An 18,474-nucleotide genomic window follows, 5' to 3' on the forward strand; every position below is an offset into this window, starting at 1 on the left:
GTACCACCGCTGCGAGGCAGACCGCTGAGGCTGGTGTTGTGTGCGCAGCAGAGAATGGGATAACTCCCCACGGGAGGAGTATAGCCTCAGGGCAGTGAGTGTGGATGATGGGGGTGATGGTGCAAAAGCGCAGCAGGAACGACTCAGAGTCTTTGCAGTGCAGTTCAGGGTCTTTACTGATGATTATAAGGTAGACCCTCCCGGGAGTACTGGCTAGCATAAGAGGCCTAGTCAGTCTGTGAGCAAGCAGGAGTTCCGCTGGCCAGGTGGAGTTGTAGGCCTCCCCGTCTGCACTCTTCCTGGCTACCTTGCTGTAAGCGGGTAGAAGTAGCCCACGTCCCTGAGTGTACCGTGTAGTGCTCACCCGTATGGCTGGTGACTTGGGGCCTTCTGTTAGCCTCCGCTCCACGACGGCGGTGCTGGTCCCTTGCTTGTGACTGAGCCTCCGGGCTTCTATGGCCAGAGGACCTGAAATCCCCTGCCGGCTGGTTTCTGCTGCTGGATATATAAGTCCTCACAGCCTCGGACTCCTGTGTCAGGTTCCTATTGTCTTCTGCCAGGGCAAGCTCTGCTCAGCTTCCAGCCCCTGGTCTTTAGCTCCTAGCTCCTACAGAGCTCCTTGCTGTTACTTTCCCTTGCTCTCACTCTGACTGTTCTCTGACTCACTCAACCCCGCCCCAGATCCAGTTTATAAGGGCAGAATTCTCCCCTCCCAGGACTGGGGCAGGAGGATGTTGCATGTTTAAGGGATCCTGAACAGGAAACCTCCCACTTGCTCTCCGACATAATATCTCTATTACTGTGGTGACCAGACCCCTGGGGTGCCACACATGGCTCTTGTAAGGGGCATTGCAGTTCCTCATAATTTTTGGAAAGCCTTCCATTCACTGCTTAGGCCAACAGTGCACGGGAGACCCAGTTGCTATAAATGGAAAAAAAGGTTTAGTTAACGCCCTCTGACCTCAATGTCATTTCCAAGGGGCATTGGAGGGCCTCGAAATTTTTGGTAGGCATTACACTCACTGTATGCCCTATAACTGTGTAGCCGAACCGCTCCTTTTGTTACAGAAACATATCCTACAACACATATGTGGTTGACTGGCCTGATATTGATGTGAATGGTCCCTGTTCCTCCTGCTCTTTCTCCTTTGCCACTACCTCATCCATCATTTATCACCTGAAGCTTTGTTTTAACGGGAGTCATAGAACTTGGATAGTAGCAGGAAAACATCCAGCAATCCTCGGAGGAGGCAGGATATGCGCCAAAACGCTGACCACCTCAGGCCTAGCCGCTACTACATACATGCGCTTGCATTACAACAAAGCAAAGCAGATGCTAACTTCGATCAACCTCATCATGCTCCTCACCTTGGCACTCTCAACTCCCCTGATGGAGAAGCCAGGGCCCACCGGAGGAGTCTGATAGTCCGGTGGGCTCGGCCAATGCTGCCCTAAAGCAGACCAGGCTAAGAAAAGTGAGGGAAAGGTTACCGGGACAAATAGGGGTGGCTGGGGACCGAGTATGGACACCCGGCCACCCCCTGGAGGCTGGAGAGCAAGCGGGGACACCCGGCCACCAGATGGCTGGGGACTGAGTATGGATACCAGGCCGCCGACACAGCCATGGCATGGTGGCCAGATTCCGCCTCCACATGCCTAAAAGGCCCAATTTAAAGTGCAAGCAAGCAGTATGGTATAGCAGCCTGGGGGTGGGTAGCAGGCTGCATACTTGTACCTCTCCCATTCCTTGCAATGCAAGCGCAATTGAACACTGCCCTGGGACAAGGACTTGAATGGGGATAGTTGCAAGTCTGCAACGACAGGTGCAAGGTGGGAGGCATCTTCGCATGTACCATGAACAGGGGTTTGGCATGCACACACTACAGCGGAATAGGCTCTCCTTGCCACTAAATGCACTGGGAAGGGCACAGGTAATGTTTTGGTATACGCGCTTAATCTTATGTATAAGGCACACCAGGACAAATAGGGGCGGCTGGGGACTGAGTATGGATACCTCGCTGCCAAAGCAGCCATGAGGTAGTGGCCAGCTTCGGCCTCCTCCAAACTAAAAGGCCCCATTTCAAGTGCAAGCTAGCAGTATGGAATTGCAGTCTGGGGGTGGGTGGGTGGCAGGCTGCACACTTACACTTGCATTAAAAGAAAACATAGCAGATGCTAACTTCTGTCATCATCATCATGCTCCTCACCTTGGCACTCTCAACTCCACCGATGGAGAAGTCAGGGCCCACCGGAGGAGTCTGGTTCTCTGGTGGGCTCGTCCAATGTTGCCTAAAGCAGGCCGGGCTAAGAAAAGTGTGTGGGGGGATGTTCCAAGGAGAAATAGGGGCGGCTGGGGACAGTTTATGGACACCCGGCTGCCCCCAGGCGGCTGGGGACCGTGTGTGGACACCCGGCCGCGGGGCGGTTGGGGACCGAGTATTGGCACCCGGCCGCCGGGCGGCTGGGGACTGAGTATGGATTCCAGGCCGCCAACACAGCCATGACGTGGTGGCCAGATTCCGCCTCCACATGCCTAAAAGGCCCAATTTCAAGTTCAAGCAAGCAAGCAGTATGGTATTGCAGCCTAGGGGTGGGTGGCAGGCTGCATACTTGCGCTTGTATTGCAAGGAATGGGGGAGGTACAATTGAACACTGCCCTGGGACTAGAACTTGCATGGGGATAGTTGCAAGTCTGCATCTTCTGATGCAGCAAGGATCACTTATGATGGGCACACTTTTAGACAGTGACCTGGGAGACAGAGATGCTTCCAGGGGTCTTCCCCATGCTGTTCACATGTCTTTTCAGCACTTTATGCATGTGTCACACAGCACATGGCCAGATAAGGTTGTAAAATGTTGAAATGACATTTCCCGGTGAATGCATTTGTCATAGTTGAAAGTAATACAAAAGTGCAAAAACGCATAAAAAATGCTACTTGTGAACATAGCCGAAGGTGTGGAGGAGTATTTTTGTTTTTGGTCATTTATTTTAACTTATACACAAGTCTTTTCCCTGGAAAGGATGTTCCTTAACATATTTCACAGGAAAAAAGTTTCACTTTCGTTTTTGAACGTTTTATTGTGAGCCCGTAAAAATGGCTTAATACCTCTGACCACGTTGTTGACAGCAGTGACCTGGGGGTCAGAAATGCTTCCTGGGGCGATCCTCATGCTGTCCCCATGTCATCTGAGCACTGTCACTATCGTTTTGGGCACTTGTTAGGCTTTTAAAAGACTGCCGGGGGTGCCACAGCAAAAATGCTCGAGTCTCCCATAGACTAACATTGGGCTCGTTGCTCGGGTCGAGCACCAGAGTATCATGGCGAGCTCGGCCCGAGTTTCGAGCACCCGAGCATTTTAGTGCTCGCTCAACACTAGTCTGGACCATTCCACAACTTTGATCTTCTGGCGAAACCATTCTTCTGTTTATCTAGAGGTATCCTTAGGGTTGTTGTGCTGCTAAATGTGAAATCCCTCATCATCTTCAGCTTTTTAGCAGGAGCCTGAAGGTTTTGTTGCGAAACTGAATGATATTTGAACGGTTCATATTTCCCTCCACTAAGACTAAAGCTCCAGTTTCAGATGCTGAAAAACAGCACCAAAGCATGATGTAGCCTGATTTGTTTATTTCTCAATGGATTTGTACAGATTATGGGCGACATTAAGGCTGCGTGCCCACTATGCGTTTTTCAAGCGTTTTTGCTGTGGAATTTCCGCAGTGAAAACTCTTCAAAAGTGCTTGGTAATACGTGCCCCATGTTCCCCAATGATAATCCGCATGTGCTGTACACATGCTGCGGAAATTTCCGCTTCGGATTATCATTGCGGAAAAATAAGCAGCATGTCCATTAATTTTGCGGACACGCAGCGTAATTTCCGCCATTGACTTGCATATTATGCGTGTCAGCACATTTGCACACACGGATAATATGCGTTTCTATGTGCGGATGGTACCCGGGTTTGGAGAAGAGGAGACTCTCCTCCAGACCCAGGTACCACAGAACCTGTTAAAAAAAAAGAATTTAAAATAAAAAATAAAGATTATACTTACCTTCTGATGGCCCCCGGTCTCCTCAGCGATGCGTCCGGTCTGTTGTATGGGTCGCGGTGGTGTGAGGACCTGCCATGACGTCATTTAGTCATGTGACAGGTCACGCGACCGCTGACGTCAGCGGTCGCGTGACCTGTCACATGACTAAATTACATCATTGCAGGTCCTTTCACACCACCGCGACCCATACAACAAACCAGACGGAGCTGAGAAAATACCGGGAGCCATCGGAAGGCAAGTATAATCTTTATTTTTTATCATTTTTATTCTTTTTTTTTTTTTTTAACTATTACTTAGTCACATTATATAAATCCATGCCGTGTAACCAAATTGTCAAGCACTTTTCCTAGTGATGCTAAAATTGCATGGAAAAGCGCTTGATAACCGGCATGCAGAAATGCATGCAAAAACGCTTGACAAACAATTCTATCTGGCAGGAAAAATGCATGTAAAATCCGCATGCGTTTTTCCTGCCAGGGAGAAGTGGAAAAAATATGCAGCATTTCTGCATCATGGGCACATAGCCTAAAGGTGGATAAACTTCTGAAATAATTCTTCTTGGTGTGATTTCTTTTACATGACAAAAACCTGACATTTTAACAGGGATGTATAGATTTTTTATATCCACTGTAGGTACTCTTGGAATTGCTTCACCTGTACTTTATATTGCTTTATGCATGATATTTTTAAATCATATATTTGAGTTTTGTTTTTTGTTTTTTTGGGGGGGAGATAACAGGAGTCTCACTTTTTTTTTTACAGTAAATATGGTTTAATTAGCTTGTTAATGGGAATCAGTCAGTAGGTTTTTGCTATGTAATCTGAGTTCAGTATGAGGTAGGAGTTAAAACACTGAATTCAACGATATGTCATTTATTAAGCTGTGTGCTATTGTTTACTTACACTGAAGGTTTGACATATAGGAGATTATCACTGCCAGGTTTGATGTGGATCTGACTACTAGTGACTCCGCCAAGTCCTGTGATAAGCAGCTCACTGTCAATAGACAATGTACAAAGAGAGCCAGGTGGGAGCTGGGGTAGCTTTTTCAGATCTGCAGCACTCAATCTAAAAACTCGGTGTCACAACTGCTACACTCAATAAACTAAGTGATACATCATTGGATTCAGGGTCTCTTTGCCTAAATCATGCTGCTCACAGATGGGTTGGGTTAGCAAAAACCTGATGAGCTATTTCCTTTCATAAATAAAATATTACATGTACTACTTTTTGATGTTCCTTATGTTTTGCCATCTGGAAATAATTATTGAAGACACATTGCAACATTGTGTGATTTACGGTAACTATTATAATTGAATCCTCTGCCATGACACCTTATTTTGGCCTGTATTCCATCCGATACAGTCGGGAAGACCCGCTGAGGAACAGTTGTAAAGAGAAAAGTCCAGCTCACCTATGTTCAATTCAGCTTGTGCAGTCAAATCTTGGTTGGCATCAAGCTGGGGAAACAAAGTGAAAATCCAACAGTTTGAGACTTCTCGTGTCCTAATCTGTGCACTTTTCTTGCTGTGGCCTACTGCCATTACTGAAGCCTGGGGATTGATTTTCAGGTCGCCCAAGGACATCACGCAGCACTTCGGTGCTGAACGTAGGTTAAATAGCCTGATTTCCTCTTGGGGTCATCTGGCAGTCACATTTAAGAAGATTGAGAAGCCCTTACCTCAATAAAAGATCTCCATTCTGTTTACAATGCGAGTGGAGAGACCAGGCATTGCTTTAATATTCCATCTAAGCCTAAACAAGTTATACAGCACCATTTGATCTTATATGTATCTAGGCTGCCATCTAGAGGGGATAACTGGTTATTACTTGTATATGTGGCCACTTTGCAATTCGACAGCAAGTTAGCCTTGAAATGTGTTCTTGCTCCACAATTTTTCTTTTATTTTCCAACACTTTCTATAAAGTCTGGAATCCTTTTCTACTCACAAATGTCCATGAACACTCCTTTGCTAAAATAGCAATTCAGGGGCAGAGCCTAAATTTTTCAGGACCTTCTGAGTTCGCACGCCTCTTAATGAATCACTTTCGTCTGACAAGTGGGGTGATACTCCATGCGCCTCGTCACAAATGTTTCTCCACTCGAGGACTTGAGTAAAGTTTGATGAAAAGAATTTCACAGGTCATTATGAATTAGACTAGCTGTGGTGTCATGACCCCAGACCCGCTCCACCCATTTTGGAGGAGCTGGGTGAAAAAGACAAAAATCACAACATTTTTGCTCAACGCCTCACTACGTAAAAATTGTATGACTTTTTAAAGTGATTTAAGCCAGATTTCATGCGTAATTGCTTTGATAAATATAAGTCTAAATATTAAAGCAGCTATTTGGCGAGTATTTACAGAGTTGGCTAAAGAATCATCCCTATAACTATAGGATGTGCAAGTGTGTAGCTGGACATGTAAATAAGTCACTTAGCACTGTGGCCTCTTTATCCCCCAACTAACAAAGACAATTATTTGCTGACTGCATTCCTTTAAACATCCCTGCAGTGATTCATCCTGTTACCTTGATACTGAGGAGAGCTAAGACAAGGCAGTCATCAAACTCTTCAGTCCATCCTCCCCAAATCCATCAGTGAGTTTTATCATGGACTCTACTATTCTTGAGTCTGTAGCTACTTCTGACTTAGATTTTTGTTCTCCTCCTCTTTTAACTCTTCATCAAAGTTCACCCTCACCTAACCTAGAAGATGCTCAGGTTCCTACCCCTAGTGCACCTCAGGATCCCGCTTATAGACAAGCGGAACCTCCATCACCTTCTTCCTGTTTTATGGATCATCTTGTGAGGTAGATCCACTAAGCCCAGGTCTGGGTGGACACACAGATCCTGGGCATTAATGCAGCAGCAGAAAGGCACGTTTGGAACAAAGACTTGAAACACTGAAAACTGCAGGAAAGCAAGTATGTTTGCCCAGTCGAAGACACAGAACCAAAAGTCTTGGTACAAAGACACAGGTGTGTGTCATGGTGAGCCTTATACAGGCCTAGGCAGAGATCACATAGGAGCATGACGTGCCACTTGTAAAACCTAGCATGGATTACAGCAGAGGGCATCGGCCATAGATGAAGTCCTCCTGAGCCGAGGCCGATATGTAACAGTACCCCTCCCTTTTAGGGTACATCCCAGATGAGTTGGTAATAGATGAAGCAGAATTCTTCCCACAAAATTTCTTTAGCAGGATTGGAGCACTTACGTCCTTTTTAGGTACCCAGCATTTCTACTCAGGACCACAAGTCATTTTACAGTCCAGAACATGGTTGAATTCATACCCTGTCATTGGATTGGAAGCAGAAACAATAACTATTTTGACTGTAGAAGAGGATTTGTTGAGGGCCAGAGGATGACCTACAGATGGCGAGTTGGAAAATAAAGAAACTGAAGCAAGGACACAATCAGGCTCAGTCACGTTTTACCCATGGTTCTCCTTAGTCCCTTAGAGGCAGCAGATGCAGAGCAGAATTTCTGAAGTGGCTGAGGTGAAATTTCAAAGCAGTTATGAAAACAAGATGATCGCCACCAGGCAATCTGGTTGCACGACCAGCTAATGACCGAAGCGTCACTGAGGTTAGTTTCACAGGCGTCTACAAAAAAAAAATTAGGGAATTTTCAGCCTTTTAGCCAGAGTCTATAACATTTTCTGCAGCTCTGGAATCAAGCCCGAGTCCTAAAGAAGTAAAGAGTTAAGCCTAGGGCGATATCTCCCTTTTCACCTAGGGTCTGAAGTTCTCAACATTTGGCCTTTGGCTTGGAACAATTTGTGCAATAATGATCCTGTTCACCACAACACAGAGTCCACCAGTAAGACTATGGGATCTTTCAGCTGGATATAATCTGTTCCAACCGATCTCCATTGGTCCCGGATCAGCCATACTGGGAAGAGATTTTGCAGACGTTTCAGAATGTGACACACGGGCATCAAGTGTTTTTTCTTTAGACCGTTCTATAAAAACGCAAGTACACTCAGGTGGCAAGGGAAATCAAGAAGTCATCAAGGGAGGATGGCAAATCTCTACCAGCGACCTCATCTCTGATCCAACTGCATAAGTTGCCATAGAAAACAGCCATAAAGGCATCTTTCTTCCATGTCAAATCAGCAGACAGAGTGCGGAAATGGATGCCAAAATATCTCAGTGCTAGTCCCTTGTCTTAGCCACAGTATAGAAGCAGCAGTGGAGTGGACATAGAATCAGCGTCAAACGCTTTAAGGAAGGCAGACAGAAAAGATGGTAGAGAATGCATCATAATGTCATCACCTTCCCACAATAGAGCAGTCCACGCCAATGCGTTTCCAGACAAGAAAAAATGTGTGCCACTTTGGACCAGTCAGAAAAAAAATTCTGGCGACATAACTAAAAATGTACAGTGCATTCATTTACAAAGCCCCGGCAGGCCTTAATGTCTCCAACAAAATTTGCAGGAGTAGGCAAATATGGAGATGTCTCCCAGGCAGAGTGTTGCAGGTGAGCATTAGACTGTAGCGGGTATTGATGAGCTGGTGGAGAAGCTGCAGGAATCTGGGACAATACATCCACCTGAGCTGTGAGATCCTGCATAGCCTGGACAAGCTCCCGCTGACTTGCGGGATCCTGGCAGATAGTCTGTAACCCACAGCAACTGTGTCATTCCTGCTGCACTTTTGGGATCCATGGTCTTGGTACTCTGTTATATGGCTCACCTTGTGAGGTGGATCCCCTAAGACAAGGTCCAGGTGGGCACTCGGATCACAGGCGCTGATGCAGCAGCAGGAAGGCACAACCTGAACCACTGGAAGCCGCAGGCTAGAGGACATAGGAAAGCAGGTATAGGTGCACAGTCAAAAAAACAGAACCAAGAGCCTTAATACAAAAGACACAGATGTGTGTCTTGGTGGGCCTTATATTGGCCTAGGCAGAGATCACATGGGAGCATGCAGCCAGGCCACTTGTAAAACCCAGCATGGAGCACAGCAGACATAGAGGAAGGTGATGAAGGCCTGCCGAGCCAGGCAGATGCGTAACATTTCCTCTTTGGCTCCAGCTCAACTGGAATACACAGATTCGGTGCAATGTCAGAAGCTGAATTGGCTGATCTAGAAGCCTCCTTGAGGAGAGAGTTTGCGGAATTCGGTCAACAACTTGATGTGGTGATCTCCAGGATTAAGCAAACTTCCAATATCGCACCTACAAGCCCAACTATTGAACATAGAAGACATCGAAAAGCGGTCCAGAAGAGTAAATTTCGAAATCTATGAAGTGTCCAAAACAGTTACATTGGTTACAGCTAACATCACAGAAACAGTTACAGCTTCAGTATATGTACTGGATGGTACCTTATTTCCAAATTTCAGAGCCCAATTTATCATTTTTGGGTATTTTTAAAGTCAATTATTTTTTGCCTTGTGCTATTCATTTCTTTTTTTGCTGTAAATTCTTCAAAATGGCGCACACGATTCATAAATTTTGCACAAAGTAAAAAACGAAACAATATTGAATTATTGTAGTAAATAGTACAAGCTATCAAACCATCTCAGGTTCAAGTCCTTTAGAGGGACTACAAAATGAATAAAAAAAGAAAAAGAAAATAAATAAAACAGAAATAAAGAATTGGAAAATTGCATGTTTAGTATCAACATATCTGTAAGTCCAGTCTATCAAGATATCAGAGCTGTGGAGTCGGCAAGCCAAACCTCCAACTCCTCAATTTCCCTGACTCCCGACTGACTCCAATTACACGAATCCAACTTCACAGCACTGCCTCACTACTGAGCATGTACATAAAGTGCAGCACAGATTCACCTCAACTAAAAGCAGAGATCCTTAGATCTGGAACAGAACAGACACTGGACATTTCATAATTTTCCCAGCTTCTTATGAAAAAATTTACAGCACATCCTGCATTGATCTACTATACCCAATTTATTATATATTTTAGGAGTCGGTCCATTTTATACCGACTCCACAGCCTTGCAAGATATATAAAACTATTTAACCCATAGGGTAAACGATGTAAAGAACACAATTGACACACAAGAAATCTTTTTCTCTCTCGCCGCACACCCCAAAACATTGCATGTACCCTAAAATGGTACCAATAAAAATTACAACTCAGTGCTCAAAAATGAAGCCCTCAAACAGATCTATAGCCTCAAAAAAATTGCATACCTCAAAAAATGGCAACACAAAGCAAACGTTCTTTAAAAAAACAAAACAATCTACAAACTTCAGACATTTTTAAGCCGCTAAAAAAAGAATCATATTCCATATTTTTTTCATCAATTTGCCTCACTTAATTTTTTTTCACATTTTTCAGTACATTATATGGTAAAATTAATAATGTCATTCATAACAAAAACCCATCCTGCAAAAACCAAGCCCTCACAAGGCCATGCATACAGTCTAAGAAGAAGAAAATAATTTTAATTGTCTTCTTCCTAAACCCCTTTACGCATATGGATATATCTGTACACACTGCACTGAGGTGACTGTCACGATTCTCAGTGTGAGCGGGCAGTCAAGTGAATGCATTTATGCCATTTGCATACTTGTCGTCTCGAGCCGATTAGACGCACTCCGCTTTTCTCCATAAAAGTGAATTGAGAAAAGCTGGACATGTCTAGTTGGCATGTACCACAAGTATGCAACCGTATGCATGCCGTCAGGATTCAGCATTCTGTGGTCCCAGACTGACTGCAGATTTTTATCCTATGCCTGGACAACTCCTTTAAGTGGTTTAAATACATTTTAGAGGGAAAAAAACAACATCTCCCACCAACTTCAGAAAATGAAACAGGAACTAGGAGGAGCAGAAGAAGTGAGAAAAGAGTAAGCTGATGACATGTCAGTCGTGTCAAGAAAATAAAGGGAGAGTTTATTAAAGAAGGCTGAATGAACCAGCGTCTGCCATTTTTCTGAAGCAGAGTGAGAGATATTTTGTTCCATGAGATAAAAAGAGAGGACACATCCTCCATTTAATAGAAAAAAAGAAAGAATGCAAGAGGAAAAAAGAGAAAGAGAGAGAGAAGAATGGGGAGAGAAGGGGAGAAAGAGAGAAAAAAGGAAGGAAAGAAAGAAGGTGCAAGAGAAAAAAAGCGTAAAGGAGAAAGAATAAAAAAGCAAGAGTTAGGAAGAGAAAGAAAGAAAGAAAGAAAGAAAGAAAGAAAGAAAGAAAGAAAGAAAGAAAGAAAGAAAGAAAGAAAGAAAGAAAGAAAGAGTAAGAAAAAGAGTAAAAGATAATAAAAAAAAGAAAGTTTAAGTGAAAGGAGACAAAAAGAAAGGCAAAAGAGAGAAACAAGAGAAAAAGAGAGAGAGAAAAGATAGAAAAAGAGAGAATAAAAGAATGAGAGAAAGAATGAGAGAAAGAAAAAGGAAGCACGAAATAGAGAAAAAGAAAAGGGAGAGATAGAGCCTCCTCTATTTTATGTTGCACACACTGACCGCTGACCTCTCTGACTACTGTCCGGCGCGGCCGATGTCAGACCATTTTTTCCCAGTTATTCCTACAACAGGTGAAGTTATCAATCTGCACAGTGTGAATGGGATGTTCAGGTCCACCACTAGGGCATTACTGGCATACGGAATCGGGGAGCAGAAGCAAAGAGGGGGTGGCCCGGACTGGGTGAGACACGCTGCGCAACACGGCCAAGACACTGTATAAAAGGCCTAGCAGACTGCATGGCACGCTGGGACAAATTACTTTACTTTGCTTTATTAAGCCCTGGGGCCCCACTCACAGCCGCAGCTACTTATATTGTATGGCCACAGCAGAGGGGGCCGGCTGCATTAGTGACATCAGACACTGCCGGCACGCCCCGAGCCTTTTCCACACATTATATGCAGGAGTTCAGGACACAAAGTGATGAGGTGTGCGTGTGCGCCCACCTGACCTCCCATTCCCCCATCCACCCGCTACTCTTCTTGTGCTCGTCTCCCTGCTCGTGCAGTGTTAAGTTGGAGGCTGTCTCTGTCTGCAAACTACTAAGTACCACTAAGGGCTCTTTCACATGTTCGTGTTTCCAGTACATGTAGTGACAGTTTCCACACGTACTGGAGACACTGACACACGCAGACCCATTCAAATATATGGGTCTGCGCACATGTCAGTGTGTTTCCATGGACAGTTTGCTCCACACGCTAACATGTCTGTTTTTTTGCGGATGCCATCCATGTGTCATCAGTGTGACACGTTAGCGCTACTTTGGCAGTTAGCGCTATTCCCAGGCGCCGGGTGCTGAACGCTGCCCTTGTCATGGTTTCCTGCCGAATAAGAATAAAATAATTGGTTGAAAGATACTAGTAAATATTCTGACACGAACCTGGAAAAACATTATGCAGGGCCCTGGAACTTAGTCGCCCTGCTACATACACCTTTAAATTTACTACCTAGCAAAATTAAGAATTCAATAATATACCGGGACACGATAGCAACATGGAAGGAAATTAGAAAGAGACTAAAATTATCATGGAGAATATCTAGGGATTTGCGTTTGTGGGATAATCCAGCACTAAGACAAATAGGGGAAAACAAGCTTTTCCAAGAGTGGAAAATAAAGGGGATACATAAGGTAGCTAACCTACTACATGAGAAGGAAAACAGGTGTCTATCTGAAGAGGAGACCATCTCAAAATTTAATCTAAAAAAGCAACAATACCTACAATTTGAACAGATAAGAAAGACAATGACGGTTCACTTGATAAATGTCAGGGAAGAAACAAAAAGGAATGCAAAGGATACCCTGCTGCTAAACCGGGAAAGTTCGCATCACAGTGTTTCTGCAATATATAAAGGTATTAAAGAAATCCTTGTGAGGGCGGATGCGAAACAAATATTTGGATCTTGGGAAAGTCAAATAGAAGGGGTAGAAATTGGGGAAAAAATTCTATTAGGTTGGCAGGTGGTGCGGAAAAACATATTGAGTGAGACCTGGTGAGACAAGCAATTCAGAATTATGCATAGAGCAATTATAGCCTTTAATATACCAGTTTCCAAAAATATGATAGACCGCCTGACACACTGCCCAAAGTGCAAGCTCAAAAGTTCTAACCTTTTGCATGGTCTGTGGAGCTGCCCCAAAGTGCAAAAATTTTGGATGGATAACAAAAGTATACTAGAGAACTTAGGCGTCCACAATATAGATCTACATCCGCTACCGTTTCTTTTTCATTTTTGGGGTACTGAAGAAAATGCACAACAGAAGGGTGGGAATGTTTTGGCCCCAATGTTCCATACAGTGTGTTTAATAGCTAAAAGAAGTTTACTAAAACATTGGTTGTCTGACTCTATTCCAAGTCCGAACGAAATCATAGCCCAATTGAAAGCTCTGTTTCGCCCGGAAAAGCTGGAAGGGAAAAAAATGTAAAAGCACTCATTTCAAAGTGGAGGGGTTTTCTATTGAAGTATTACACAAATGAGGAAATTCAAGGAGCTGTGAAGCCATTTATGTGTACTAGCTGGTATATAGTAGAAGACATGAGTGGAACATTGGGTAGGTTAAAAATTGCTGATCCAAATGTGGAAGGGAAGGAAGCTATAGAATGTGTTGCATAGGTGGGAGGAGCTATAAGACACTGAAATAAATAAAGACAGAACTAACAAGGTCGCTGTACATAGGTGCTCCTGTATGTCTGGGATGAGGGAGGGTAGTTGGGGATTATTCTGTTAAATAGTTTTCTGTTTGTTTTGCTTGTTTGTTTGTTTTTTCTCACTGAACATGATATTCAAAATTCCGGAATAATACTATTGATCAACGATGTTACCTTTGCGACAGATGTACCTTAATGTATCCAGAGTCCAATACTTGGAGTACAGTTGTATAAAGTGAAAATTTCAATAAAAAGTATTGTTAAAAAAAAAAGAATAAAATAATAAAGTCCTTATACTCACCTGTCCGGAGATGTTCCCCGCCGGGGAGAATGAGCAGCTCCAGCGAGCAGCTCCGGAGCTGTGCTCAGTGAGTGATAGGACACCGCTCCTGAGCTCAGCACAGCTCCCCGACACCAGCAGTCAGAGGATTACCGTGGGTGACATCTCCGGACAGGTGAGTAGAAGGATTTTATTATTTTATTCTTATTTTTAACAATACTTTTTATTGAAATTTTCACTTTATACAGACTACTACTACCCTCATCATTGTCCCTGCTTGCGCTGATAGCAGCACCGGCAGGGAACCATGATGAGTGCAGTGTTCAGCACCCGGCGCTTGGGAACAGCGCAAACTGTACAGTGATTCCCAGGCGCCGGTACGCGTGATCCTGATGTGGCACATGGTTGCGGCACACGGACACCTCCGGTACTGTTTTTTTCCGGTACAAAAAATATACGGACATGTGAAACCGGCCTAAGAACAACCCTACTGACTGCTGCCTGTCTGCAATAAGGTACAATTGTCTGTCTTAAAGGGGATATTCGAGTAACCTAATACAAATCCTCTATAAACATTTGGGATAATTATTAGGGCCAGTTCACATGGTTCAAGGGGTGGAGTCTTAAAGGGGCCTGAAAATTTTGCCAGTATGGAGCCCTGAAATTCCTAGTGGCTGCCCTGGGGACGTTGTGTGTGAGGAACCCGCTGAACAAGCAGACTTGGCCCAATCCTGGATCTCCTCATATCTAACAGACAGGACATTCAGTGTCTCTCACTCACAGACCACCTCCTCATCTCACCCCCTATCTGTCGGTGTCCCCCAAGGTTCAGTTCTAGGACCCCTGCTCTTCTCCATCTACACCTTAGGCCTGGGACAGCTCATAGAGTCTCATGGCTTTCATTATCACCTCTATGCTGATGACACACAGATCTACCTCTCTGGACCCGATATCACCTCCTTACTAACCAAAATCCCACAATATCTGTCTGCTATTTCATCCTTCTTCTCTGCCAGATTTCTAAAACTTAACATGGACAAAACAGAATTCATCATCTTTCCGCCATCTCATTCAACCCCCCCAACTGACCTATCTATCAACGTCAATGGCTGCCCACTTCCCCAGTCCCTCAAGCTCGCTGCCTTGGGGTAACCCTGGACTCTGAACTCTCCTTCAAACCACATATCCAAGCCCTTTCCACTTCCTGCCGACTCCAACTCAAAAATATCTCCCAGATCTGCACATTCCTCAACCATGAATGTGCAAAAACACTAGTGCACGCCCTCATCATCTCCCGCCTTGACTACTGCAATCTCCTGCTCTGTGGCCTCCCTTCCAACACTCTCACACCCCTCCAATCCATCCTAAACTCTGCTGCCCGACTAATCCACCTGTCCCCCTGCTATTCCCCGGCCTCTCCTCTCTGTCAATCTCTTCACTGGCATCCCATTACCCAGAGACTCCAGTTCAAAACCCTAATCATGACATACAAAGCCATTCACAACCTGTCTCCTCCATATATCTCTGACCTAGTCTCCCGATACATACCCGCACGCAACCTCCGATCCTCACAAGATCTCCTTCTCTACTCCCCTCTAATCTCCTCCTCCCACAATCGCATACAAGATTTCTCCCGTGCTTCCCCCCTACTCTAGAACTCTCTACCCCAACACATCAGACTTTCGTCAACCGTGGAAACCTTCAAAAAGAGCCTGAAGACCCACCTCTTCCGACAAGCCTACAACCTGCAGTAACCACCACTCCACAAATAATGCTGCACGACCAGCTCTACCCTCACCTACTGTATCCTCACCCATCCCTTGTAGACTGTGAGCCCTCACGTGCAGGGTCCTCGCTCCTCCTGTTCCAGTCGCCGTCACATTGTGTTCAAGATCATTGTAATTGTTCTTGTATTATACCCCTTCTTCACATGTAAAGCGCCATGGAATAAATGGTGCTACAATAATAAATAATAATAATAATATGTTCCCGGCCTCCAGTATCAGGTACTCACTGCTGTACTGATTCTCTCTGTACAGCAGAGGGCGCAGTAACAGCCAATCCCTGTGCTCCTCTATAGTCACCCTGGTAACAGTCTAAGGCCAGTCCCGAAATAGTCTAATTGCTGAAGGGGTTAATGCCCCCTTCGCCCAGTAATGGGGGATCTCCACATACCTCCACCTGCAGAGCCGCACACTAGATGGTCCTGTTTACAATGGAGCTGTGTCTGTGAGGGATGATGTCACAGGAAGGGGCGGAGCCTCTCCACAGTGCAGAGTTCACACCAGAGAGCGATGGAGCTGAGTGTAGAAGGGAGTTCTATGGTTTTCTTCCTTTTTATACATAGGACTAAGTGTGAGTAATGTTTTGTAAGTGGGGCCGTGTGCTGGAGGAAAGGAGAGGAGTGATGTTATTTACATGAGATTGTGGGTTTAACTGAGGTGAAAGGTGAGAGGTGAGGAGGGTTTCTAACAATAGCAGATGACTGAACGGTCTAAGCTGAACTGCATTCTACACGCACTATGGCTGTTCTGTGCGCACAGGACCTGTGATGAGGTCACAGGAGGGGAGGAGTCAGGGGTCACATGATCAGGGGCCTCAGTGGATGCAGGACTCTGCTGTGCTGGTTGTCATGGTGCTGGATGAGGTGAAGCTTATGTGTGGGGTCAGGAGGGGTTTACAGTGTGGATGTAGCAGAGCCGTGTGTGTACGAGGTGTACGGAGCAGAGCCGTGTGTGTACGAGGTGTACGGAGCAGAGCCGCGTGTGTACGAGGTGTACGGAGCAGAGCCGCGTGTGTACGAGGTGTACGGAGCAGAGCCGCGCGTGTACGAGGTGTACGGAGCAGAGCCGCGTGTGTACGAGGTGTACGGAGCAGAGCCGCGCGTGTACGAGGTGTATGGAGCGGAGCCGCGTGTGTACGAGGTGTACGGAGCAGAGCCGCGCGTGTACGAGGTGTACGGAGCGGAGCCACGTGTGTACGAGGTGTACGGAGCGGAGCCGTGTGTGTACGAGGTGTACGGAGCGGAGCCGCGCGTGTACGAGGTGTACGGAGCGGAGCCATGTGTGTACGAGGTGTACGGAGCAGAGCCGTGTGTGTACGAGGTGTACGGTGCGGAGCCGCGCGTGTACGAGGTGTACGGAGCGGAGCCGCGCGTGTACACGGAGCGGAGCCGCGTGTGTACGAGGTGTACGGAGCGGAGCCGCGTGTGTACGAGGTGTACGGAGCGGAGCCGCGTGTGTACGAGGTGTACGGAGCGGAGCCGTGTGTGTACGAGGTGTACGGAGCAGAGCCGTGTGTGTACGAGGTGTACGGAGCGGAGCCGGGTGTACGAGGCGTACGGAGCGGAGCCGGGTGTACGAGGCGTACGGAGCGGAGCCGCGCGTGTACGAGGTGTACGGAGCGGAGCCGCGTGTATGAGGTGTACGGAGCGGAGCCGTGTGTGTATGAGGTGTACGGAGCGGAGCCGGGTGTACGAGGTGTACGGAGCAGAGCCGGGTGTACGAGGTGTACGGAGCAGAGCCGGGTGTACGAGGTGTACGGAGCAGAGCCGGGTGTACGAGGTGTACGGAGCAGAGCCGGGTGTACGAGGCGTACGGAGCAGAGCCGGGTGTACGAGGCGTACGGAGCAGAGCCGGGTGTACGAGGCGTACGGAGTGGAGCCGTGTGTGTACGAGGCGTACGGAGCGGAGCCGCGTGTACGAGGTGTACGGAGCAGAGCCGTGTGTGTATGAGGTGTACGGAGCGGAGCCGCGCGTGTACGAGGCGTGTGGAGCGGAGCCGCGCGTGTACGAGGCGTGCGGAGCGGAGCCGCACGTGTGTACGAGGTGTGCGGAGCCGTGTGTGTGCGAGGCGTATGGAGTAGAGCGTAGCCGCGCGCGTACGAGGTGTAGGGGCGCGTGTGCGAGGCGTGCGGAGCGTAGCCGTGCGGGTACGAGGTGTGCGGAGCAGAGCAGTGTTTGTGTGACGTGTACTGGCAGAGCCGCATGAATATATTAGGAGTACAGAGTGGAGCCGTCTGTGTATGATGTGTGCGGAACGGGGCCGTGTGTGTAAAACATGAACAGAGCCATATGTATACAAAGAGGATCCATGTGTGCATGACATGTACATGCGTACAGTAGGTGTACAGAGCGGAGTCGAGCCATGTGTGTAGACATGTATGGAGCAGAGTTATGTATGTGTATATTAGGTGTATGGAATGGAGCCGTATGTGTCCGACGTATACAGAGCAGAGCCAAGTGTAACTCTCTCTGTATGTGTATAAGTACAGATTCAAAGCGCTACTGAGATGAACGAACCCGAACTATAAAGTTCGGGGTCCGTACCGGACACCTAGTGTCCATTACCGATCCCCAAACACAGACTTTTTACCGCAACGCAGCCAATTGACAAGGCTGCAACACAGCCAATCAACAGGCTTATAGACTGTGGGCACTTCTGGGAGCGCACCCCGTGACCCGGACTGTATAAATGCCAGATCACGAGAGCTGCTGCCATCCTACTCTGATTAGTGTAGGGACAGGATGCAGCTGGAGTGAGGAACAGAAGTAGACTGCGC

General features: G+C 46.5%; 1 protein-coding gene across 1 annotated transcript in view; it reads right to left on the bottom strand.

The window, feature by feature from the left end:
- Positions 1–16,193, bottom strand: part of LOC141270529 (uncharacterized) — a 45,712-nt gene extending 29,519 nt beyond the window's left edge. The window contains exon 1 of the mRNA XM_073680566.1: positions 16,089–16,193. The gene's annotated coding sequence lies outside the window, so the exon portion shown is untranslated. The remainder of the gene's footprint in view (positions 1–16,088) is intronic.
- Positions 16,194–18,474: the final 2,281 nt, after the last annotated feature.

Source organism: Phyllobates terribilis, unplaced genomic scaffold, assembly GCF_046119375.1.
Source record: "Phyllobates terribilis strain yellow unplaced genomic scaffold, ASM4611937v1 Scaffold_5__5_contigs__length_657084704, whole genome shotgun sequence".
NCBI classification, from domain to species: Eukaryota; Metazoa; Chordata; class Amphibia; order Anura; family Dendrobatidae; genus Phyllobates; species Phyllobates terribilis.